The sequence below is a fragment of the Oncorhynchus gorbuscha genome, unplaced genomic scaffold, assembly GCF_021184085.1.
Source record: "Oncorhynchus gorbuscha isolate QuinsamMale2020 ecotype Even-year unplaced genomic scaffold, OgorEven_v1.0 Un_scaffold_2100, whole genome shotgun sequence".
Taxonomy (NCBI): Eukaryota; Metazoa; Chordata; class Actinopteri; order Salmoniformes; family Salmonidae; genus Oncorhynchus; species Oncorhynchus gorbuscha.
Window position 1 is genome coordinate 27,474 of NW_025746692.1, and position 26,949 is coordinate 54,422.

Sequence of the window (26,949 nt, forward strand, 5' to 3'; positions counted from 1 at the left end):
AGAACTGAGACTAATGACTTACGTCCAGATGGTCACAAGTCTTACAGCTCTGAGGAATCACTGAAGGCAAAAGTAGTTGTTATTTAAAATGGACAATCTCATGTAATAATGAATTAATAATTATTAAATAGACTTGTAATAAAAATGAATCTAAGTGAGCAACAGTCTCAGAATGTACACTCATTATTAACATACCCTAATCTGACATTAGTGTTATATTAATGAATGTTTGTGGAAGCAGGAAACATCGTTCTGGAACTGTTGCAGTTCAAATACAAGTAATAATTTGTATTCTGAACTGGAATAAACTGAAGGAAGATGTTTTTGTTGTTGAGGCAAACAGTCATCGACAACAGGAAACGGTCTCCTGCCTGACTGAGGAAACAGTAGAGGTTCTGGTCCCGTTTGGCTCCACATACCTACGTGGTGAGTCGGGGTTCTGAACTCTTGACATACTTAAAAACACAAGTACAGAAACAGTCTCAAGGTTGAGTATGACCTCAGTGTTGCACTGTTAAACACGGAGCCCAGAATAGACCTGCTTGTTGAAAACATCAACAAGACACACACCTCTCATTAGGACGGTGTATGTTTTCTAGTCTACACCTGTGTGATCAATCAGTTTATTCCAGTTCAGAATGAAAATTATTTATTGTATTTTAGTGTTTTAAAATGGGGGAAAATTAACATAAAAATATTTTTAAATGGGTATTTAATTTAATTGTTATTTGTTTTAGGCATAAGGGCAATGAAATGTACCGATATTTATGTATTGTTGCATATTTTCCTAAACTTGGGTCCCAGGAAAAAAACACAATCTGTAATTTGGGTCCCAGGAAAAACACAATCTGTAATTTGGGTCCCAGGAAAAACACAATCTGTAATTTGGGTCCCAGGAAAAACACAATCTGTAATTTGGGTCCCAGGAAAAACACAATCTGTAATTTGGGTCCCAGGAAAAATACAATCTGTAATTTGGGTCCCAGGAAAAACACAATCTGTAATTTGGGTCCCAGGAAAAACACAATCTGTAATTTGGGTCCCAGGAAAAACACACAATCTGTAATTTGGGTCCCAGGAAAAACACAATCTGTAATTTGGGTCCCAGGAAAAACACAATCTGTAATTTGGGTCCCAGGAAAAACACAATCTGTAATTTGGGTCCCAGGAAAAACACAATCTGTAATTTGGGTCCCAGGAAAAACACAATCTGTAATTTGGGTCCCAGGAAAAATACAATCTGTAATTTGGGTCCCAGGAAAAACACAATCTGTAATTTGGGTCCCAGGAAAAACACAATCTGTAATTTGGGTCCCAGGAAAAACACAATCTGTAATTTGGGTCCCAGGAAAAACACAATCTGTAATTTGGGTCCCAGGAAAAACACAATCTGTAATTTGGGTCCCAGGCTGAAAAAAATTAAGAACCCCTTTTTTATTTCTTTTTTTTTAACCTTTATTTAACTAGGCAAGTCAGTTAAGAACAAATTCTTATTTACAATGACGGCCTGGGAACAGTGGGTTAACTGCCTGTTCAGGGGCAGAACGACAGATTAGTACCTTGTCAGCTCGGGGGTTTGAACTTGCAACCTTCCGGTTACTCGTCCAATGCTCTAACCACTAGGCTACCCCTGCCGCCTCTACACTCTAACCACTAGGCTACCTGCCTCCTCTACACTCTAACCACTAGGCTACCTGCCTCCTCTACACTCTAACCACTAGGCCACCCTGCCTCCTCTACACTCTAACCACTAGGCTACCCTGCCTCCTCTACACTCTAACCACTAGGCTACCTGCCTCCTCTACACTCTAACCACTAGGCTACCTGCCTCCTCTACACTCTAACCACTAGGCCACCCTGCCTCCTCTACACTCTAACCACTAGGCTACCCTGCCTCCTCTACACTCTAACCACTAGGCTGCCCTGCCACCTCTACACTCTAACCACTAGGCTACCCTGCCACCTCTACACTCTAACCACTAGGCTGCCCTGCCTCCTCTACACTCTAACCACTAGGCTACCTGCCTCCTCTACACTCTAACCACTAGGCTACCCTGCCGCCTCTACACTCTAACCACTAGGCTACCCTGCCGCCTCTACACTCTAACCACTAGGCTACCCTGCCTCCTCTACACTCTAACCACTAGGCTGCCCTGCCACCTCTACACTCTAACCACTAGGCTGCCCTGCCACCTCTACACTCTAACCACTAGGCTACCCTGCCGCCTCTACACTCTAACCACTAGGCTACCCTGCCTCCTCTACACTCTAACCACTAGGCTGCCCTGCCGCCTCTACACTCTAACCACTAGGCTGCCCTGCCACCTCTACACTCTAACCACTAGGCTACCCTGCCGCCTCTACACTCTAACCACTAGGCTGCCCTGCCTCCTCTACACTCTAACCACTAGGCTACCTGCCTCCTGTACACTCTAACCACTAGGCTGCCCTGCCGCCTCTACACTCTAACCACTAGGCTACCCTACCTCCTCTACACTCTAACCACTAGGCTACCCTGCCTCCTCTACACTCTAACCACTAGGCTACCCTACCTCCTCTACACTCTAACCACTAGGCTGCCCTGCCGCCTCTACACTCTAACCACTAGGCCACCCTACCTCCTCTACACTCTAACCACTAGGCCACCCTGCCACCTCTACACTCTAACCACTAGGCTACCCTGCCACCTCTACACTCTAACCACTAGGCCACCCTGCCACCTCTACACTCTAACCACTAGGCTACCCTACCTCCTCTACACTCTAACCACTAGGCTACCCTGCCTCCTCTACACTCTAACCACTAGGCTACCCTGCCTCCTCTACACTCTAACCACTAGGCTACCCTGCCTCCTCTACACTCTAACCACTAGGCTACCCTGCCTCCTCTACACTCTAACCACTAGGCTGCCCTGCCACCTCTACACTCTAACCACTAGGCTACCCTGCCTCCTCTACACTCTAACCACTAGGCCACGCTGCCTCCTCTACACTCTAACCACTAGGCCACGCTGCCACCTCTACACTCTAACCACTAGGCCACCCTGCCGCCTCTACACTCTAACCGCTAGGCTACCCTGCCTCCTCTACACTCTAACCGCTAGGCCACGCTGCCTCCTCTACACTCTAACCACTAGGCTACCCTGCCTCCTCTACACTCTAACCACTAGGCCACGCTGCCACCTCTACACTCTAACCACTAGGCCACCCTGCCTCCTCTACACTCTAACCACTAGGCTACCCTGCCACCTCTACACTCTAACCACTAGGCCACGCTGCCTCCTCTACACTCTAACCACTAGGCTACCCTGCCACCTCTACACTCTAACCACTAGGCTACCCTGCCTCCTCTACACTCTAACCACTAGGCCACCCTGCCGCCCCGCACTATGTTGTTTACGTTGTGCATCTACGTCATATTGCGGTCTCTACCTTCAAGTTTGTTTTGACCAAATAGATCATGATTGTTTTCCTTGTCTGGGACTCAAGTATAATGAATGTAATGAATGCTTTAATCATATTTTGATTTAAAAATAATTATCAGTTAACTCACATGTCTCAGGTCCAGGCTTGGTCCAACACTCTCCACCATGGTCTCTGCTGTTGGTAAAGCAGAAGGATAGACTGTGATTAAACTAAATACAACTTATAAAGGCTTGATATAGCATACATACAGTCTTCATAAGCAATACAAAGTGTGTACAAAGGGTGACAGAACAGCTCCCTATGTAGGGTGCATTGTCAAATGTGACATAACATACTATGGCAACTTCAAAATGTGGCCCTGTGTCGCTCAGTTGGAAGAGCACGGTGCTTGAAATGTCAGGGATGTGGGTTCGACTCCCACCGGGGAAGAGCATATGCTAAATTATGTAAATGTGACATAACACCCCTATGTCAACTTTGATAAAAGCAATACTGATGGTGACTTGATGAAAGCACTGAGAGATGTGAAGTCACCAGGTATCATGAGTTACACCCCCCCCCCAAAAAAACACTGCACAACAGGTTCTGATGCCCTCTAGTGGTTAGAGTGAGACTGACATTACAGTGAGGCTGTTCACTGTATGGGATACTCAACTTTACATCGTCTCTGTTCTGATCATTCACTGTATGGGATTCTCTACTCTACATAGTCTCTGTTCTGCTCATTCACTGTATGGGATTCTCTACTCTACATAGTCTCTGTTCTGATCATTCACTGTATGGGATTCTCTACTTTACATCGTCTCTGTTCTGATCATTCACTGTATGGGATTCTCTACTTTACATAGTCTCTGCTCATTCACTGTATGGGATTCTCTACTCTACATAGCCTCTGCTCATTCACTGTATGGGATTCTCTACTCTACATAGTCTCTGCTCATTCACTGTATGGGATTCTCTACTTTACATAGTCTCTGCTCATTCACTGCCCAGAGAACAGACCACTCTGGTGATTTCAGTGATGAATGTTAAAAATTAAAGTTAGATCTCAATCCATGTCTACAAGATCACATACTGATAGTATTCCCAATATACACTACCGGTCAAAAGATTTAGAACATCTACTCACTATTTTTGACTATTTTCTACATTGTAGAATAATAGTGAAGACAGCAAAACTATGAAATAACACATATGGAATCATGTAGTAACCAAAAAAAGTGTTGAACAAATCAAAAATTATTTTATATTTGAGATTCTTCAAATAGCCACCCTTTGCCTTGATGACAGCTTTGCACACTCTTGGCATTCTCTCGGCACTGAGAGAATGCTAGAGGCATCACTACAGACCCTGGTTCGATTCCAGGCTGTATCACAACTGGCCGTGATTGGGAGTCCCATAGGACAGTGCACAATTGGCAGTCATTGTAAATAAGAATTTGTTCTTAACTGACTTGCCTAGTTAAGTAACTTTTTATGGCTGCACGAGCAGTATTGAGTGGCTTGGATGAAAAGGTGCCGATTGTAAACGGCCAGCTCCTCAGTCTCAGTTGCTAATATATGCATATTATTAATAGTATTGGATAGAAAACACTCTAAAGTTTCCAAAACTGTCAAAATATTGTCTGTGAGTATAACAGAACTGATATTGCAGTCGAAACACTGAGGAAAATCAAAGCAGGAAGTGGCTTCTATTTTGAAAACTCCATGTTCCATAGCTTCCCTTTGCTGGATTTAAAGGGAAATGAACCAGATTCCTTTTCCTATCGCTTCCTCAAGGTGTCAACAGTCTTCAGACATAGTTTCAGGCTTTTATTTTGAAAAATGAGCCAGAACGATAACATCGCGTCAAGTGGTCACATGAGTTTTGCTCGAGCAACAGAGTTTGGATAGGTATTGCTTTTCCCTCTCCTACTGTGAAAGACATTTGCAGTTGATATATTATCGATTATATATTTTAAAAACAACCTGAGGATTGATTATAAAAACGTTTGACATGTTTCTGTGGACATTATGGAAACTATTTGGAATTTGTCTGCGTTGTCGTGACCGCTCTTTCCTGTGGATTTCTGAACATAACACGACAAACAAACGGAGGTATTTTAAATAGAAAAATAATCTTTATGGAACAAAAGGAACATTTGTTGTGTAACTGAGAGTCTCGTGAGTGAAAAAATCCGAAGATCATCAAAGGTAAACAATTAATTTGATTGCTTTTCTGATTTTCGTGACCGAGCTACTTGATGCTAAGTGTACTTAATGTTTTATCGTGCGATCGATAAGCTTACACAAACGCTTGGATTGCTTTCACTGTAAAGCATAATTTCAAAATCTGACACGACAGGTGGATAACAAAAGGCTAAACTGTGTTTTCCTATATTGCACTTGTGATTTCATGAATATAAATATTCATTGGCTCAGCGTCGTCCAGGTTAGGGAGGGGATTGGCCGGCAAGGATGTCCGTTGTCCCATTGCGCACTAGCAACTCCTGTGGCGGGACGGGCACAGTGCACGCTGACACGGTCGCCAGGTGTACGGTGTTTCCTCCGACATGTTGGTGTCAAGAAGCAGTGCGGCTTGGCTGGGTTGTGATTTCGGAGGACGCACGACTCTCGGCCTTCGCCTCTCCAGAGTCTGTACGGGAGTTGCAGCGATGAGACAAGACTGTAACTACCAATTAGATACCACGAAAAAGGGGTGAAAAACAACAACACAACATGTTACAAGATTGTGAAATGTAATTACAGATTTGTGAATCGTAATTGCAACCACGAATCTCAATGTGTGACGACAAACTCACAGGGTTTTGTCATTATCGAAATATGTGGGATTGGATAGAAACCTAGCCTGTTACCGGTTGGATAGAAACCTAGCCTGTTACCGGTTGGATAGAAACCTAGCCTGTTACCAGATGGATAGAAACCTAGCCTGTTACCGGTTGGATAGAAACCTAGCCTGTTACCAGATGGATAGAAACCTAGCCTGTTACCGGTTGGATAGAAACCTAGCCTGTTACCGGTTGGATAGAAACCTAGCCTGTTACCGGTTGGATAGAAACCTAGCCTGTTCTTTGCTTCATGGAAACATGGCTCACTCGAGATACACTATCAGAGTCGGTACAGCCAGCTGGTTTCTTCGCGCATTGCGCCGACAGAAACAAGCATCTTCCTGGTAAGAAGAGGGGCGGGGTCGTGTGCCTTATATGGTTAACGAGATGTGGTCATAACAACATACAGGAACTCAAGTCCTTCTGTTCACCTGACTTAGAATTCCTCACAATCAAATGCCAACCGCATTATAATAATAATAATAATAATATATGCCATTTAGCAGACGCTTTTATCCAAAGCGACTTACAGTCATGTGTGCATACATTCTACCTACAGAATTCTCGTTGATTGTAAACACAGCCGCATTATAACCCCCCCCCCCCCCAAGCAGACACATCGATGGCCCTGAACGAACTTCATTTGACTCTATGTAAACTGGAAACCACATATCCTGAGGCTGCATTTGTTGTAGCTGTGGATTTTAACAAGGCTAATCTGAAAGCAAGGCTCCCTAAATTCTACAGTGGTAGGCTTGATTACCGACAACGATGAGACGGCCTACAGGGAGGAGGTGAGGGCCCTCGGAGTGTGGTGTCAGGAAAATAACCTCACACTCAACGTCAACAAAACAAAGGAGATGATTGTGGACTTCAGGAAACAGCAGAGGGAACACCCCCCTATCCACATTGATGGGACAGTAGTGGAGAGGGTAGTAAGTGTTAAGTTCCTCAGCGTACACATCACAGACAAACTGAAATGGTCCACCCACACAGACAGCATGGTGAAGAAGGCACAGCAGCGCCTCTTCAACCTCAGGAGGCTGAAGAAATTCAGCTTGTCACCAAAAACACTCACAAACTTTTACAGATGCACAATCGAGAGCATCCTGTCGGGTTGTATCACCGCCTGGTATGGCAACTGCTCCACCCATAACTGTAAGGCTCTCCAGAGGGTAGTGAGGTCTGCACAACGCATCACCTGGGGCAAATGACCTGCCCTCCAGGACACCTACACCACCCGATGTCACAGGAAGGCCAAAAAAATCATCAAGGACAACAACCACCCGAGCCACTGCCTGTTCACCCTGCTATCATCCAGAAGGCTGTTGTTGGTGTTGATGCATCTTGATGTATCTTGATGTAGTTGGTGGTTGAAGATATCCCTCTAGTGGTGTGGGGGCTGTGCTTTGGCAAAGTGGGTGGGGTTATATCCTTCCTGTCCGGGGGTGTCCTCGGATGGGGCCACAGTGTCTCCTGACCCCTCCTGTCTCAGCCTCCAGTATTTATGCTGCAGTAGTTTATGTGTCGGTGGGCTAGGGTCAGTTTATTATATCTGGAGTACTTCTCCTGTCCTATTCAGTGTCCTGTGTGAATCTTAAGTGTGCATTCTCTAATTCTCTCCTTCTCTCTTTCTTTCTCTCTCTCGGAGGACCTGAGCCCTAGGACCATGCCCCAGGACTACCTGACATGATGACTCCTTGCTGTCCCCAGTCCACCTGGCTGTGCTGCTGCTCCAGTTTCAACTGTTTTGCCTTATTATTATTTGACCATGCTGGTCATTTATGAACATTTTAACATCTTGGCCATGTTCTGTTATAATCTCCACCCGGCACAGCCAGAAGAGGACTGGCCACCCCACATAGCCTGGTTCCTCTCTAGGTTTCTTCCTAGGTTTTGGCCTTTCTAGGGAGTTTTTCCAAGCCACCGTGCTTCTACACCTGCATTGCTTGCTGTTTGGGGTTTTAGGCTTGGTTTCTGTACAGCACTTTGAGATATCAGCTGATGTACGAAGGGCTATATAAATACATTTGATTTGAAGGCGAGGCCAGTACAGGTGCATCAAAGCAGGCACCGAGAGACTGAAAAACAGCTTCTATCTCAAGGCCATCAGACTGTTAAACAGCCACCACTAACATTGAGTGGCTGCTGCCAACATACTGACTCAACTCCAGCCACTTTAAAAATTGAAAAATTGATGTAATAAATGTATCACTAGCCACTTATATAAGTTTACATACCCTACATTACTCATCTCATATGTATATACTGTACTCTATACCATCTACTGCATCTTGCCATCTTGATGTAATGTATCACTAGACACTTTAAACAATGCCACTTATATAAGTTTACATACCCTACATTACTCATCTCATATGTATATACTGTACTCTATACCAGCTACTGCATCTTGCCATCTTGATGTAATGTATCACTAGACACTTATATAAGTTTACATACCCTACATTACTCATCTCATATGTATATACTGTACTCTATACCATCTACTGCATCTTGCCATCTTGATGTAATGTATCACTAGACACTTATATAAGTTTACATACCCTACATTACTCATCTCATATGTATATACTGTACTCTATACCATCTACTGCATCTTGCCATCTTGATGTAATGTATCACTAGACACTTATATAAGTTTACATACCCTACATTACTCATCTCATATGTATATACTGTACTCTATACTCATCTCATGTATATACATCTACTGCATCTTGCCATCTTGATGTAATGTATCACTAGACACTTATATAAGTTTACATACCCTACATTACTCATCTCATATGTATATACTGTACTCTATACCAGCTACTGCATCTTGCCATCTTGATGTAATGTATCACTAGACACTTATATAAGTTTACATACCCTACATTACTCATCTCATATATATATACTGTACTCTATACCATCTACTGCATCTTGCCATCTTGATGTAATGTATCACTAGACACTTATATAAGTTTACATACCCTACATTACTCATCTCATATGTATATACTGTACTCTATACCAGCTACTGCATCTTGCCATCTTGATGTAATGTATCACTAGACACTTATATAAGTTTACATACCATCTCACATTACTCATCTCATATGTAATATATACTGTACTCTATACCATCTACTGCATCTTGCCATCTTGATGTAATGTATCACTAGACACTTATATAAGTTTACATACCCTACATTACTCATCTCATATATATATACTGTACTCTATACCAGCTACTGCATCTTGCCATCTTGATGTAATGTATCACTAGACACTTATATAAGTTTACATACCCTACATTACTCATCTCATATGTATATACTGTACTCTATACCATCTACTGCATCTTGCCATCTTGATGTAATGTATCACTAGACACTTATATAAGTTTACATACCCTACATTACTCATCTCATATGTATATACTGTACTCTATACCATCTACTGCATCTTGCCATCTTGATGTAATGTATCACTAGACACTTATATAAGTTTACATACCCTACATTACTCATCTCATATATATATACTGTACTCTATACCATCTACTGCATCTTGCCATCTTGATGTAATGTATCACTAGACACTTATATAAGTTTACATACCCTACATTACTCATCTCATATATATATACTGTACTCTATACCATCTACTGCATCTTGCCTTGATCTTGATGTAATGTATCACACTAGACACTTATATAAGTTTACATACCCTACATTACTCATCTCATATATATATACTGTACTCTATACTACATTACTCATCTCATATATATATACTGTACTCTATACCAGCTACTGCATCTTGCCATCTTGATGTAATGTATCACTAGACACTTATATAAGTTTACATACCCTACATTACTCATCTCATATGTATATACTGTACTCTATACCAGCTACTGCATCTTGCCATCTTGATGTAATGTATCACTAGACACTTTAAACAATGCCACTTATATAAGTTTACTATACCATCAGTCATTCATATCATTCATTCTTTATGTACATATTCTTATTCATTCCATTACAGTTGTGTGTATTAGGTCATTGTTGTGAAATTGTTAGGTTAGATTACTTGTTGGATATTACTGCATTGTCGGAACTAGAAGCACAAGCATTTCGCTACACTCGCATTAACATCTGCTAACCATGTGTATGTGACAAATAAAATGTGATTTGATCGCTGAGATCCTGGTTGAAGACAGCAGAGGCAGGTTGGTTAGGATGACATATATGAGGGTGCCCATGTTTTACGGATTTGGGGTTGTACCTGGTACATTCATTGATCATTTGTGTGAGATTGAGGGCATCAAGTTTAGATTGTAGGATGGCAGGGGTGTTAAAGCATGTCCCCATTTAGGCCACCTAACAGCGAGCTCTGAAGATAGATGGGGGTTAATCAATTCACATATGGTGTCCAGGGCACAGCTGGGGGCAGGAGGAGGTCAATAGCAAGCTGCAACCGTGAGAGACTTGTTTCTGGAAAGGTGGATTTTTTAAAGTAGAAGCTCAAATGGTTTGGTCACAGACCTGGATAGTTTGGCAAAACTCTGCAGGCTAACTCCGCCCCTTTGGCAGTTATATTTTTGTCGGAAAATAGTTAAGGACGGAAATTTCAGGCTTGGCTGGGTTGTGATTACGGGGAACGCACGACTCTCGGCATTTGCTTCTCCGGAGTCCATACGGGAGATGCAGCGATGAGACAAGACTAACTACCAATTGGATGCCACGAAATTGGGGAGAAAAGAGAAAAAAAATGGGTGCATTTTTACATTTTATTTAAATAAATTATAATCGCTATCTTGTGCAGACAATCGCCCATACCCTACCTCATAGCCCCATACCCTACCGCATAGCCCTGTCGCCTATAATATAACATAATCAATATGAATCAGCATCAATGTAAGGAAGCCTAAAAATATCATTTTGAAAGTTGAAATCAGTAATGTAATAATATAAGAATTCTGCGGATGTCTTACACCGGAAATCACCTTTCTCTGCGATGGCCTAACTTCACCAAAAACACGTCTCTACATAATTTTGTAAAAGAAAGCTACAAACCTCAGAAACATGTTTTCTTCGGCCGATGGTGTTCATTTATTTATCTATTTCCTTATAAATGTACTTCCTGTTTCAACACAGTGGGCGGGTTTAACACGTATAAGTTTATTTTATATATTCATATTTATGTCATGTAGAGTCTCCATACACTTCATGTAAGTATTCAGCCCATATAATGTGATTTTCTGGAAAAAGTGGATTTATATTTTATTTCAGGATTTGATTGAGTGATGTTTTGCAGTGCTACCAGGAGAGGGCAGTGTGACAACAACCAGGTTTTTGCAGGAGGACAAAAGACGGTAATTTCTCTGTTGTTGTGATAACATGATAGGATGGGTTGTTGATTAGGAATAGATAATAGAGCCACGGTTGGACACTTCAGAATACAGCCGAGAAGTGCCAGGGGCTTTCCCTACATGAACTTGGCGCTTCTCCAGCTCTCGAGATTCATTGTCGGTTAGGAATGGATAAGAGCCATGGTTGGACGAGTCAGCCGGGAGTGGATATCTGTATCGGCCACCGTTGGATAGCTCAGCCGTAGCTGCATACTAGAGTCATGTTCGGATAATAGAGGCGTGGTGGAATGTACCAGTCAGCTATGATTGGATAGTTACGGTAGCTCCGCCCCGTTCATAGTCCCAGACCCAAAACACTCTCAGTCTGTCAGCGACCGTGTAAGAGTGAACATCTCCCCGTGACTGTTATTTCTAAACTTGTCAAAGCTTGAAGCCTTTCACTCATTTCCATCCCAGCCCGAAACCGTATCTGCAGAACAGCACTTTTAGGAGTTTTGATATTCTTATATTGTTACGGTACTTTTCGATACTGTTTGTAAGTATCCATGTTATGCACTGAATTTGTAATTGTATTTGAATGTAAAATGAAAATAAAAAATATTTTTCAAAAAAATATTTTTAAAAATCAATGTATGCTTATGTGTACAACGTGGTGCTTTGTTGAATAAAACGGAAACAAACCAACCAGAATATAGTCATGTCTTTAATTCCACATTTCAATATTATATCACCTGCGTACTAGAGTCATATTCGAATTTAAAAAATAAATTTGAAAACAGAACCACTGTCAAAAAAAAAGTACAATATAAAGCCTCGTTTGGATATTTCCACGGCCTCCTCTCGGATATTAACGGCCGTCGGATGAGCGCCGGCACTAAAACGAACTCAGTGCCGTGGAGTAAATGGATGAAATACAAGTCACTATATAACCAGCACTACTATTGACACTCTGAGCTGTAAAACGAAACCAGAAGGGAGCTTTGACCGTCATCATCATTCAAATCAGCCAGAAACACTCCGTATGCTTGATGTTAAAACGTGGTGCTTTGTTGAATAAAGGAAATGAACCAACCAGAATATAGTCATGTCTTTAATTCCACATTTCAATATTATATCACACTCCGCATACTAGAGTCATATTCGGAATTTAAAAAATAAATAAAAACTAGAACCAACCTCGGTTGGAAAAACGGCCTCGGTTGAATATAAAGCCTCGATGTTGGATCAAACCGCCCTGCTCTGGATATGCCATGGTGGCAGAAATAACGGGAAGGGTCCATAGAATAAATGGAACATTCTGAATAATCCAAGACCAAGAGAACAATCCCTCGGTCAGGAAAAAACACTGGCATGTCGGATCTGCTAACTGCCTCGCTCCAGCCACCAGCATGACTAACACACTTCATCCGGTATTAACGGCCACGGTCGGATATCTCGGCTCCCATATAACCCCTTACACACGGTATATAACGCGCCGAGATTCGGATAAAATGCGACCTCGGTCGGATAGAAAGCCCGGTGAAATAACGAGGCCGCCTACAAATTGAACGCCATTGCATCGGAATGGTTGTGGCCTCGGTCCCTGACAATAATAAAATACATCTTTCATGGAACTATTTCAAATAATATGTTCCTCGGTCGGATATAACGGCCTGGTCGGATATTAACGGCCTCGGTCGGATATAACGCGCCGGCTGGATAAAACGACCTCGGTCCATTGGATAAAACCGTGGATGTAAGTGGATGGAAATACAAGTCACTATATAACCAGCACTACTCACTGACACTCTGAGCTGTAAAACGAAACCAGAAGGGAGCTGCCAACCGTCATCATCAGTAGAACAAATCAGCCAGAAACACTCCGATTGACTGCTGCTGAGGCTTGAAAACTGCCAGAGAGAACTGCGTTGATTATGAAGGGAAATGACGGTTTTCCTACTTACTTGTTGCAAAATCCTCCGTGTTCTCTTCCGATCACTATAACCGTGATGTTGAATCACCCAGTTACACCGCCCTGCTCTGGATCATGCCATGGTGGCAGAAATACGACGGGAAGGAAAGATCCATAGAATAAATGGAACATTCTGCCATCACTCCGCGGATCCAAGACCAAGAGAACACATCCCTCTCAGGAAAAAAACCTGGCATGTCACGCTCTGCTCTGCCGTCGCTGCCAGCCACCAGCATGACTGACACACTTCATCCGCGTCTCTCTACTGCCACCGTGCGATAGTCTCGGCTCCCATTGTGAACTTACACCCCTTTACACACCGGTATAGCTGAGGGGGAGAGAGAGATTCGGAAGAAATGCTGAGCTCCTCTGCAGACCAGCCCATTGAAATCCTACGAGGCCGCCTACAATTGACACGCCACATTGCATCAACCAATGGTTGTGTGCCACGTCCCAGACAATAATAAAATACATCTTTCATGCAGAACTCTCCGTCTTCAGTCTTTCAAATAATATGTTCAGATATTAAGGAGGCTGTATGTTTGTATTATCACAGCACTATAATAAAAGGGGGTCCTCAGAATCCATTGAGACTAAAAACGTCACAAGTGTCGTCAATAACAACGCCGAGACAGCCTATAGACAGACAAGAAGCGCAGTGTCTAACAGCGATGTGCAGCGGAAACAACCTGGAGCTGAACACAATTGACGTCATAGAGGATGTTATACATGTTTTATTTGTTCCGTGTGACTGTTATACTTGAATACCTCTGTGTGCTATGTAGACCTACTGAATATGTGAGAGAGCTCCAAAGAATAATTCCAATATATTACTTTTGAATAGGTACTTGCAAATGGCAATTATACTACTTGGATAAAATGGATTAAACTACTTGAATACAATTTGAAAAGCTTCTGATTGAGTTTGAATAGAACTGTCAGATCATTTCTGATAGCACAGAAATATAACGATGGTAAAATGAGACGTATTGAAACAGGCATAGTGTCAGATAGGACTCGAACCCTCAATATTGAATAGCCTGAAGTCCAGCTCAGATATTGACTAGAGTGCCCCAAAAGCATACTGAATAGGGGTCGCTATCCACGCTTATAAACCCAGGCTCGTTACACTATATGATGATATTATTAACAAAAGGGGACAGAGGAATCAGGGTGATGGTTATGCTAGATTGAATTAGTCTGCTGGTGTCAGATTGACGCTCAAAAGCGGCTTCAGATATTGAATACAGCAGTAGTGTTGCCGGTCTGGAATAGAGGTTAGGCTGGGCTCTGTGAGGACGATGGCAGTCAGAGGAAGGAACAGAGCGTTACGACACCAGTCAAATCGATGCGCAGCTATTGAATATCTCGGTAGTGTAGCTATTGAATAGAGGCGATAGTGTCAGATATTGAATAGAGGTGATAGTGTCAGATATTGAATAGAGGTGATAGTGTCAGATATTGAATAGAGATAGTGTCAGATATTGAATAGAGGTGATAGTGTCAGATATTGAATAGAGGTGATAGTGTCAGATATTGAATAGAGGTGATAGTGTCAGATATTGAATAGAGGTGATAGTGTCAGATATTGAATAGAGGTGGTAGTGTCAGATATTGAATAGATTTAGATATTGAATTTGATAGTGTCAGATATTGAATAGAGGTGATAGTGTCAGATATTGAATAGAGGTGATAGTGTCAGATATTGAATAGAGGTGATAGTGTCAGATATTGAATAGAGGTGATAGTGTCAGATATTGAATAGAGGTGATAGTGTCAGATATTGAATAGAGGTGATAGTGTCAGATATTGAATAGAGGTGGGGTGTCAGATATTGAATAGAGGTGATAGTGTCAGATATTGAATAGAGGTGGTAGTGTCAGATATTGAATAGAGGTGATAGTGTCAGATATTGAATAGAGGTGATAGTGTCAGATATTGAATAGAGGTGATAGTGTCAGATATTGAATAGAGGTGGTAGTGTCAGATATTGAATAGAGGTGATAGTGTCAGATATTGAATAGAGATAGTGTCAGATATTGAATAGAGGTGATAGTGTCAGATATTGAATAGAGATAGTGTCAGATATTGAATAGAGGTGATAGTGTCAGATATTGCATAGAGGTGATAGTGTCAGATATTGAATAGAGATAGTGTCAGATATTGAATAGAGATAGTGTCAGATATTGAATAGAGGTGATAGTGTCAGATATTGAATAGAGATAGTGTCAGATATTGAATAGAGGTGATAGTGTCAGATATTGAATAGAGGTGGTAGTGTCAGATATTGAATAGAGGAGGTAGTGTCAGATATTGAATAGAGGAGGTAGTGTCAGATATTGAATAGAGGAGGTAGTGTCAGATATTGAATAGAGGTGGTAGTGTCAGATATTGAATAGAGGAGGTAGTGTCAGATATTGAATAGAGATAGTGTCAGATATTGAATAGAGGAGGTAGTGTCAGATATTGAATAGAGGTGATAGTGTCAGATATTGAATAGAGGTGATAGTGTCAGATATTGAATAGAGGTGATAGTGTCAGATATTGAATAGAGGTGATAGTGTCAGATATTGAATAGAGGTGATAGTGTCAGATATTGAATAGAGGCGCAAGTGTCAGATATTGAATACAAACAAAAGGTTTGATTGGCTCACTCAGTCGAGGTTTGATGAGTAACAATAAAAACATAGCAACAAAGAGAGGACAAATAGCACAATAGCACAAGTTTCTTGATCAATGACAAATATACAAATATATATTATGAATTAATAGTGTTATTACTATCATTGTTAAAAGTAGCATTATGTTTTGTTATTGCATTACGGCCGTTACCATGACAAGAGCTTGAAGAATTATGAAAATAATAATGGGCTAATATTGTACAATCCAGGTGTGTAAAGCTCTTAGAGACTTACCCAAGAAGACTCCCAGCTGTAATGACTCTTAGAGACTTACCCAAGAAGACTCCCAGCTGTAATGACTCTTAGAGACTTACCCAAGAAGACTCCCCGCTGTAATGACTCTTAGAGACTTACCCAAGAAGACTCCCCGCTGTAATGACTCTTAGAGACTTACCCAAGAAGACTCCCAGCTGTAATGACTCCTAGAGACTTACCCAAGAAGACTCCCCGCTGTAATGACTCCTAGAGACTTACCCAAGAAGACTCCCAGCTGTAATGACTGCCAAAGGTGTTTCTCAGTATTGACTCAGGGGGCTGAATAATTATGGAAACACTATTTTACGTATTTAATTTCGATCTAAATATATTCTAAATATATATATATATTTAGATAGAAATTATATATATATATATATTATTTGACATTAGTGTAGTTTGTGTAGATTGTTGACCAAGAAATTACCCCCCCCCCCCCCCACACCTTGATCATGTGACCCTAATGACCTTATAACTTATTGACACTTCTTTTTTATTTTGCTTTGCTGTAGCCCTTTATAAAAGACCTGTACCATTTGTTGTTCTTCATTGGAGCAGACTCTCTCGTATGTCATTATGCTGGTGTCGTTCAGCTTTCTGGCCTGTTATCCATTAGTCCTTACTATTACTTAATTTCATCACACAGCCTACTAGTCCTGCATTTAAATACATTCAAGCATTCTCTTGAATAATTAGCCTACAGTATACAATGGCCTAAATAATATATATATATTGAAAATCATTAGTACACGTCAACTCTCTGGTGCACCTATAATTTATTTTGTGTTGTTTACACTCTACCAAGCAATCAGGAACAATATATATATATTTAATATTTAATCTATGTGACGCCTGTTCGTCACATAGAAGCAGCGCTGTCTCCTTCCTCTTCCTACGAGCTCAAGTCACATGTCTTCCATACGTCTGACGTCATCTGCTTTTGTCTCCTGAGCGACCAGTCGGATAAACATTCCCCCATTTGTTTTCAAGTTGAATTGTTTACTTGCGATCTCTGAATACTGTCAAATATATTAGGCTACAGTTGTTCACCAATGAATGTGATAATATAGACGGACATTTAGAAAATAAATTCAATGTATATAGAATTACTACCGTGTTGCATGATGGGAAAACAGTCGGGCAGTGATATAATATAGTAAAACAAAGTGCATCGCTTTTCATTTGCGTTGTCCGCAATTGTATTCGTAAACATCATTAAACCTGGTTCAATATGATGTGGTATATCAGTAGTATAAGTGGTAACCGTGAGTCAAACACCTTTGTCCTAGAATGACTCCTCCTCTACCAACGTGTACAACTCATACTTACCTGGCAAGGGAGACACCGTGATCAAGAAGGCGGTTCACCCAGGGCGAGGCTCAGCCATTGCACTCCGGCTGTGCTGACCCCTGCGAATTTCTCAAATGTGGAAATCTCGATTGCATAATTTATGGTAGTGGGGGACTGCGTTCGCGCTCTCCCCTGATCTTGATGTTAAAAATAAAGAAGGAACAGATATTATCGGGATGCTTTCCAACATTTTTTCCCGTATCAGATGAATGCATATAGAATTTAGGGTCTATTTAAAAGATATACTAACGTCTCAGAGATACATTTTTGTTTCTGATAACCCCAATCTGTTATTGTAGCACCGGTGATTATGTCTTTCGTGTCCTGATAATGTCAAGGAAAAGGCCTACTTTTTTGCGTCCTCAGACGTAATCTGGATTGAGGTCTTTTATTTGCTAGATAACTAAGTCATTTATATGACAGTTTGTAATTTAAACCCACAATAAACAAAATATTGTAACATAACGATCAACATAGTTTAAAATGTGTTTATGTAACTCGGCAAATTTATTTAGTTTTTTATTTCACCTTTATTTAACCAGGTAGGCTAGTTGAGAACAAGTTCTCATTTACAACTGCGACCTGGCCAAGATAAAGCGTAGCAATTCGACACATACAACAACACTAAGTTACACATGGAATAAACAAAACATACAGTCAATAATACAGTAGAACAAAAGAAAACAAAAAGTCTATGTACAGTGATTGCAAATGAGGTAAGATAAGGGACATAGGGCAATAAATAGGCCATGGTGGAGAAGTAATTACAATATAACAATTGAAACACTGGAATGGTAGATGTGCAGACGATGAATGTGCAAGTAGAGATACTGGGGTGCAAAGGAGCAAGATAAATAAATACAGTATGGGGATGAGGTAGTTGGATGGGCTGTTTACAGATGGGCTATGTACAGGTGCAGTGATCTGTGAGCTGCTCTGACAGCTTAAAGCTAGTGAGGGAGATATGAGTCTCCAGATTCAGATAGGAAAGACGACCAAAGGAGGAATTGGCTTTGGGGGTGATGATGTCGTTTAGGACCTTGAGCGTGGCTGAGGTGCATCCATGACCAGCTCTGGAACCAGACTGCATAGTGGAAAAGGTACGGTGGGATTCCAAATGGTCGGTAATACTGTTTGTTAACTTGGCTTTCGAAGACCTTTGAAAGACAGGGTAGGATAGATATGGCGGGTTGCTGTGGAGGGTGCCGGGCAGTTGACCGGGGTAGGGGCAGCCAGGTGGAAAGCATGGCCAGCCGTAGAGAAATGCTTATTGAAATTCTCAATTATAGTGGATTTATCGGTGGTGGCAGTGTTTCCTATCCTCAGTGCAGTGGGCAGCTGGGAGGAGGTCTTATTCTCCATGGACTTTACAGTGTCCCAGAACTTTTTTGAGTTAGTACTACAGGATGCAAATTTCTGTTTGAAAAAGCTAGCCTTAGCTTTCCTAACTGCCTGTGTATATTTGTTCCTAACTTCCCTGAAAAGTTTCATATCGCGGGGGCTATTTGATGCGAATGCAGAACACCACAGGATGTTTTTGTGCTGGTCAAGGGCAGACAGGTCTGGAGTGAACCAAGGACTATATCACCCTATAGGACTCTATTTTTTTTTTGAATGGGGCATGCTTATTTAAGATGGTGAGGAAGGCACTTTTAAAGAATAACCAGGCATCACCTACTGACGGGTTTTGAGGTCAATGTCATTCCAGGATACAACGGCCAGGTCGATTAGAAAGGCCTGCTCGCAGAGGTGTTTTAGGGAGTGTTTGACAGTTAAATCAGTTATTAAGAACAAATTCTTATTTACAAACCAAGAAGACACTGGGCCAATTGTGCACCGCCCTGTGGGACTCCCAATCACGGCCGGAGGTGATGAAACCAGGTAGGCCGTTTGCACTGAGATGCAGTGTGTTAGACCACTGCGCAACTCGGGAGAAAGTTTATTAAAATGACTTGGATAATCACATTAGCTTTGAGCGTGTGACTGAAGTTGCAATGTCCAGAATACAGATTTAGAACGTCGACTTTGGTCTGCTTTGATTTCTTGTCGTCGGGAAATGGAATCAGGTCCATATCACCGAGGCTCATCGACTTTGTATAGTGTATGCAACACTCATTTTTGTTTTCAAACTTATTTTTTGTGTCATCGTAAGTGTGGTTGTATTGTGTTTTATAAATTGTCAAATACATCTATCTACCCAAGTGATCCTTAAGGTATCAGCCACTTCACAGTCGAGAGAAGTGAGAGTTGTATGGACTATACAAAGTTAATGAGCCTCGGTGATATAGATGGATTTATTCATATTCTCAGCAGTCAGGTACCAATCCAGTTCACACCCAAGACAGCTGACTGAGGTTTTTTGCCAACATCTATTGAGGCGTATTAAAACGCTTCAGTTTTTTTTAGATCACGAGTTACCCACGTTGACATTACAACCTGGTTTGACATTACAACCCACTGACATTACAACCCACATTTACATTACAACCCACTGACATTACAACCCACGTTTACATTACAACCCACTGACATTACAACCCATTGACATTACAACCTGGTTTGACATTACAACCCACTGACATTACAACCCACTGACATTACAACCTGGTTTGACATTACAACCCACTGACATTACAACCCACGTTTACATTACAACCCACTGACATTACAACCCACTGACATTACAACCCACTGACATTACAACCCACGTTTACATTACAACCCACTGACATTACAACCCACGTTTACATTACAACCCATTGACATTACAACCCACTGACATTACAACCCACTGACAGTACAACCCACTGACATTACAACCCACTGACATTACAACCCACTGACAGTACAACCCACTGACATTACAACCCACTGACATTACAACCCACTGACATTACAACCCACTGACATTACAACCCACTGACATTACAACCCACTGACATTACAACCCACTTTGACATTACAACCCACTTTCACATTAAAACCCACTGACATTACAACCCACATTGACATTACAACCCACTTTCACATTACAACCCACTTTCACATTACACATTACAACAACCCACTGACAATACAACCCACTGACATTACAACCCACTGACATTACAACCCACTTTGACATTACAACCCACTGACATTACAACCCACTGACATTACAACCCACTTTGACATTACAACCCACTGACATTACAACCCACTGACATTACAACCCACTGACATTACAACCCACTGACATTACAACCCACTGACAATACAACCCACTGACACTACAACCCACTGACATTACAACCCACGTTGACATTACAACCCACTGACATTACAACCCACTGACATTACAACCCACGTTTACATTAAAACCCACTGACATTACAACCCACTGACAGTACAACCCACTGACATTACAACCCACTGACATTACAACCCACTGACATTACAACCCACTGACATTACAACCCACTGACATTACAACCCACTTTGACATTACAACCCACTTTCACATTAAAACCCACTGACATTACAACCCACTGACATTACAACCCACTGACATTACAACCCACTTTCACATTACAACCCACTTTGACATTACAACCCACTGACAATTGACAACAACCCACTGACATTACAACCCACTTTGACATTACAACCCACTGACATTACAACCCACTGACATTACAACCCACTTTGACATTACAACCCACTGACATTACAACCCACTGACATTACAACCCACTGACATTACAACCCACTGACAATACAACCCACTGACACTACAACCCACTGACATTACAACCCACTTTGACATTACAACCCACTGACATTACAACCCACTGACATTACAACCCACGTTTACATTAAAACCCACTGACATTACAACCCACTTACATTACAACCCACTGACATTACAACCCACTGACATTACAACCCACTGACACTACAACCCACTGACATTACAACCCACTGACATTACAACCCACTGACATTACAACCCACTTTGACATTACAACCCACGTTTACATTACAACCCACTGACATTACAACCCACTGACATTACAACCCACTGACATCACAACCCACTTTGACATGACAACCCAGTTTGATGACATTACAACCCACTGACATTACAATCCATTGACATTACAACCCACTGACATTACAACCCACTGACATTACAACCCACTGACATTACAACCCACTGACATTACAACCCACTTTGCTGATGTTACAACCCACTGACAGTACAACCCACTGACATTACAACCCACTGACATTACAACCCACTTTGATGATGTTACAACCCACTGACAGTACAACCCACTGACATTACAACCCACTGACATTACAACCCACTGACATTACAACCCACTTTGATGATGTTACAACCCACTGACAGTACAACCCACTGACATTACAACCCACTGACATTACAACCCACTGACAGTACAATCCACTGACAATACAACCCACTGACATTACAACCCACTTTGATGATGTTACAACCCACTGACAGTACAACCCACTGACATTACAACCCACTGACAGTATAACCCACTTTGATGACATTACAACCCACTGACATTACAACCCACTGACATTACAACCCACTGACAGTATAACCCACTTTGATGACATTACAACCCACTGACATTACAACCCACTGACATTACAACCCACTTTGATGATGTTACAACCCACTGACATTACAACCCACTGACATTACAACCCACTGACATTACAACCCACTTTGACATTACAACCCACTTTCACATTAAAACCCACTGACATTACAACCCACATTGACATTACAACCCACTTTCACATTACAACCCACTTTCACATTACAACCCACTTTGACATTACAACCCACTGACAATACAACCCACTGACATTACAACCCACTGACATTACAACCCACTTTGACATTACAACCCACTGACATTACAACCCACTGACATTACAACCCACTTTGACATTACAACCCACTGACATTACAACCCACTGACATTACAACCCACTGACATTACAACCCACTGACATTACAACCCACTGACAATACAACCCACTGACACTACAACCCACTGACATTACAACCCACGTTGACATTACAACCCACTGACATTACAACCCACTGACATTACAACCCACGTGTACATTAAAACCCACTGACATTACAACCCACTGACAGTACAACCCACTGACATTACAACCCACTGACATTACAACCCACTGACATTACAACCCACTGACATTACAACCCACTGACATTACAACCCACTTTGACATTACAACCCACTTTCACATTAAAACCCACTGACATTACAACCCACATTGACATTACAACCCACTTTGACATTACAACCCACTTTCACATTACAACCCACTTTGACATTACAACCCACTGACAATACAACCCACTGACATTACAACCCACTGACATTACAACCCACTTTGACATTACAACCCACTGACATTACAACCCACTGACATTACAACCCACTTTGACATTACAACCCACTGACATTACAACCCACTGACATTACAACCCACTGACATTACAACCCACTGACAATACAACCCACTGACACTACAACCCACTGACATTACAACCCACTTTGACATTACAACCCACTGACATTACAACCCACTGACATTACAACCCACGTTTACATTAAAACCCACTGACATTACAACCCACTTACATTACAACCCACTGACATTACAACCCACTGACATTACAACCCACTGACAATACAACCCACTGACACTACAACCCACTGACATTACAACCCACTGACATCACAACCCACTTTGACATGACAACCCAGTTTGATGACATTACAACCCACTGACATTACAATCCATTGACATTACAACCCACTGACATTACAACCCACTGACATTACAACCCACTGACATTACAACCCACTGACATTACAACCCACTTTGCTGATGTTACAACCCACTGACAGTACAACCCACTGACATTACAACCCACTGACATTACAACCCACTTTGATGATGTTACAACCCACTGACAGTACAACCCACTGACATTACAACCCACTGACATTACAACCCACTGACATTACAACCCACTTTGATGATGTTACAACCCACTGACAGTACAACCCACTGACATTAGAACCCACTGACATTACAACCCACTGACAGTACAATCCACTGACAATACAACCCACTGACATTACAACCCACTTTGATGATGTTACAACCCACTGACAGTACAACCCACTGACATTACAACCCACTGACAGTATAACCCACTTTGATGACATTACAACCCACTGACATTACAACCCACTGACATTACAACCCACTGACAGTATAACCCACTTTGATGACATTACAACCCACTGACATTACAACCCACTGACATTACAACCCACTTTGATGATGTTACAACCCACTGACATTACAACCCACTGACATTACAACCCACTGACAGTACAACCCACTGACATTACAACCCACTTTGATGATGTTACAACCCACTGACAGTACAACCCACTGACAATACAACCCACTGACAGTACAACCCACTGACATTACAACCCACTTTGATGATGTTACAACCCACTGACATTACAACCCACTTTGATGATGTTACAACCCACTGACATTACAACCCACTGACATTACAACCCACTGACGGTACAACCCACTTTGATGATGTTACAACCCACTTTGACATTACAACCCACTTTGACATTACAACCCACTTTGATGATGTTACAACCCACTTTGACATTACAACCCACTGACAATACAACCCACTGACATTACAACCCACTGACATTACAACCCACTGACATTACAACCCACTGACAGTACAACCCACTGACATTACAACCCACTGACAGTACAACCCACTGACAGTACAACCCACTGACATTACAACCCACTGACATTACAACCCACTGACATTACAACCCACTGACATTACAACCCACTGACATTACAACCCACTTTGATGATGTTACAACCCACTGACAGTACAACCCACTGACATTACAACCCACTGACATTACAACCCACTGACAGTACAATCCACTGACAATACAACCCACTGACATTACAACCCACTTTGATGATGTTACAACCCACTGACAGTACAACCCACTGACATTACAACCCACTGACAGTATAACCCACTTTGATGACATTACAACCCACTGACCTTACAACCCACTGACATTACAACCCACTGACATTACAACCCACTGACAGTATAACCCACTTTGATGACATTACAACCCACTGACATTACAACCCACTGACATTACAACCCACTTTGATGATGTTACAACCCACTGACATTACAACCCACTGACATTACAACCCACTGACAGTACAACCCACTGACATTACAACCCACTTTGATGATGTTACAACCCACTGACAGTACAACCCACTGACAATACAACCCACTGACAGTACAACCCACTGACATTACAACCCACTTTGATGATGTTACAACCCACTGACATTACAACCCACTGACATTACAACCCACTGACGGTACAACCCACTTTGATGATGTTACAACCCACTTTGACATTACAACCCACTTTGACATTACAACCCATTTTGATGATGTTACAACCCACTTTGACATTACAACCCACTGACAATACAACCCACTGACATTACAACCCACTGACATTACAACCCACTGACATTACAACCCACTGACAGTACAACCCACTGACATTACAACCCACTGACAGTACAACCCACTGACAGTACAACCCACTGACATTACAACCCACTGACATTACAACCCACTGACAGTACAACCCACTGACATTACAACCCACTGACAGTACAACCCACTGACAGTATAACCCACTGACATTACAAACCATTGTCAATACAACCCACTGACAATACAACCCACTGACATTACAAACCATTGACAATACAACACACTGACATTACAACCCACTTTGAGAACATGTAGGAAGGTATTTTGCCAATATCTATTTAGACATGTTAAAATGATTCGTTTTTCATCCCATCTGACTATCAACTGTAAATTTACAGATTCATTTACAAATACGAGTATGGCCATGTCAGCACACCCCCCAGTAGCTACTACTGTGTCTTTTTGTTGATTAAGTAGTAGGCTACTGTTTCTCCTCCATATCTGTGGGTCGTATGCCACCCTGTGGTCGATGGTGGAATCATATTTTACTGAGAGCAGAAAACAAGCGTGATGAAACTATTCCTACAACGTCTGGAACGCTACAAAACACCAGAAATAAGTGGTGTCTTTCGGTTGGCTGTGTGCACGAATGTGATTTCAGCATTTTGGTACATCGCCTACTTGTGTGTAACCAGACCGACATTGAGAGAACATATTCAATGTGTTTATAATTTTACCGTGTTGCATGATGGCTAAACAGTCGGTCCGTGATATAATATAGTAAAACTAAATGTATTGCTTTTTCTTCACCTTGTCCGCAACTATATTCGTAAACGACATTAAACCCTGTTCAATATGATGTGGTATTATCAGTAGTAGAAGTGGTAACCGTGAGTCAAACACCTTTGTCCTGGAAGGATTTGCTCCTCTACCAACGTGTACAACTCATACTTACCTGGCAAGGGAGACACCGTGATCAAGAAGGCGGTTCACCCAGGGCGAGGCTCAGCCATTGCACTCCGGCTGTGCTGACCCCTGCGAATTTCTCAAATGTGGAAATCTCGATTGCATAATTTATGGTAGTGGGGGACTGCGTTCGCGCTCTCCCCTGATCTTGATGTGAAAAATAAAGAAGGAACAGATATTATCGGGATGCTTTCCACCATTTTTTCCCTTATCAGATGAATGCATAAAGAATTTACGGTCTATTTAAAAGATAAACTAACGTCTCAGAGATACATTTTGTTTCTGATAACCCCAATCTGTTATTGTAACCGGTGATTATGTCTTTCCTGTCCTGATAATGTCAAGGAAAAGGCCTACTTTTTTGTAGACAATCTGGATTGAGCTCTTTTATTTGCTAGATAACTAAGTCATTTATATGACAGTTTGTAAAAACCCACAATAAAC

The 26,949-nt window shown here is 41.7% G+C and overlaps 1 long non-coding RNA gene and 2 other non-coding genes across 3 annotated transcripts; 2 read left to right on the top strand and 1 right to left on the bottom strand.

Annotated features, from left to right (window-relative positions):
• Positions 1 to 21: 21 nt before the first annotated feature.
• On the bottom strand, positions 22 to 13,759 carry LOC124024968. Its single transcript, XR_006837113.1, has 3 exons — positions 13,579 to 13,759; positions 3,553 to 3,599; positions 22 to 60 (listed from the first exon to the last, which is right to left on the bottom strand). It is a non-coding gene; the product is annotated as an uncharacterized LOC124024968 (long non-coding RNA).
• A 4,088-nt stretch (positions 13,760 to 17,847) lies between these two features.
• On the top strand, positions 17,848 to 18,011 carry LOC124024969. Its single transcript, XR_006837114.1, has one exon. It is a non-coding gene; the product is annotated as a U1 spliceosomal RNA (small nuclear RNA).
• An 8,475-nt stretch (positions 18,012 to 26,486) lies between these two features.
• Positions 26,487 to 26,650, top strand: LOC124024970. Its single transcript, XR_006837115.1, has one exon. It is a non-coding gene; the product is annotated as a U1 spliceosomal RNA (small nuclear RNA).
• The last annotated feature ends 299 nt before the right edge of the window (positions 26,651 to 26,949 follow it).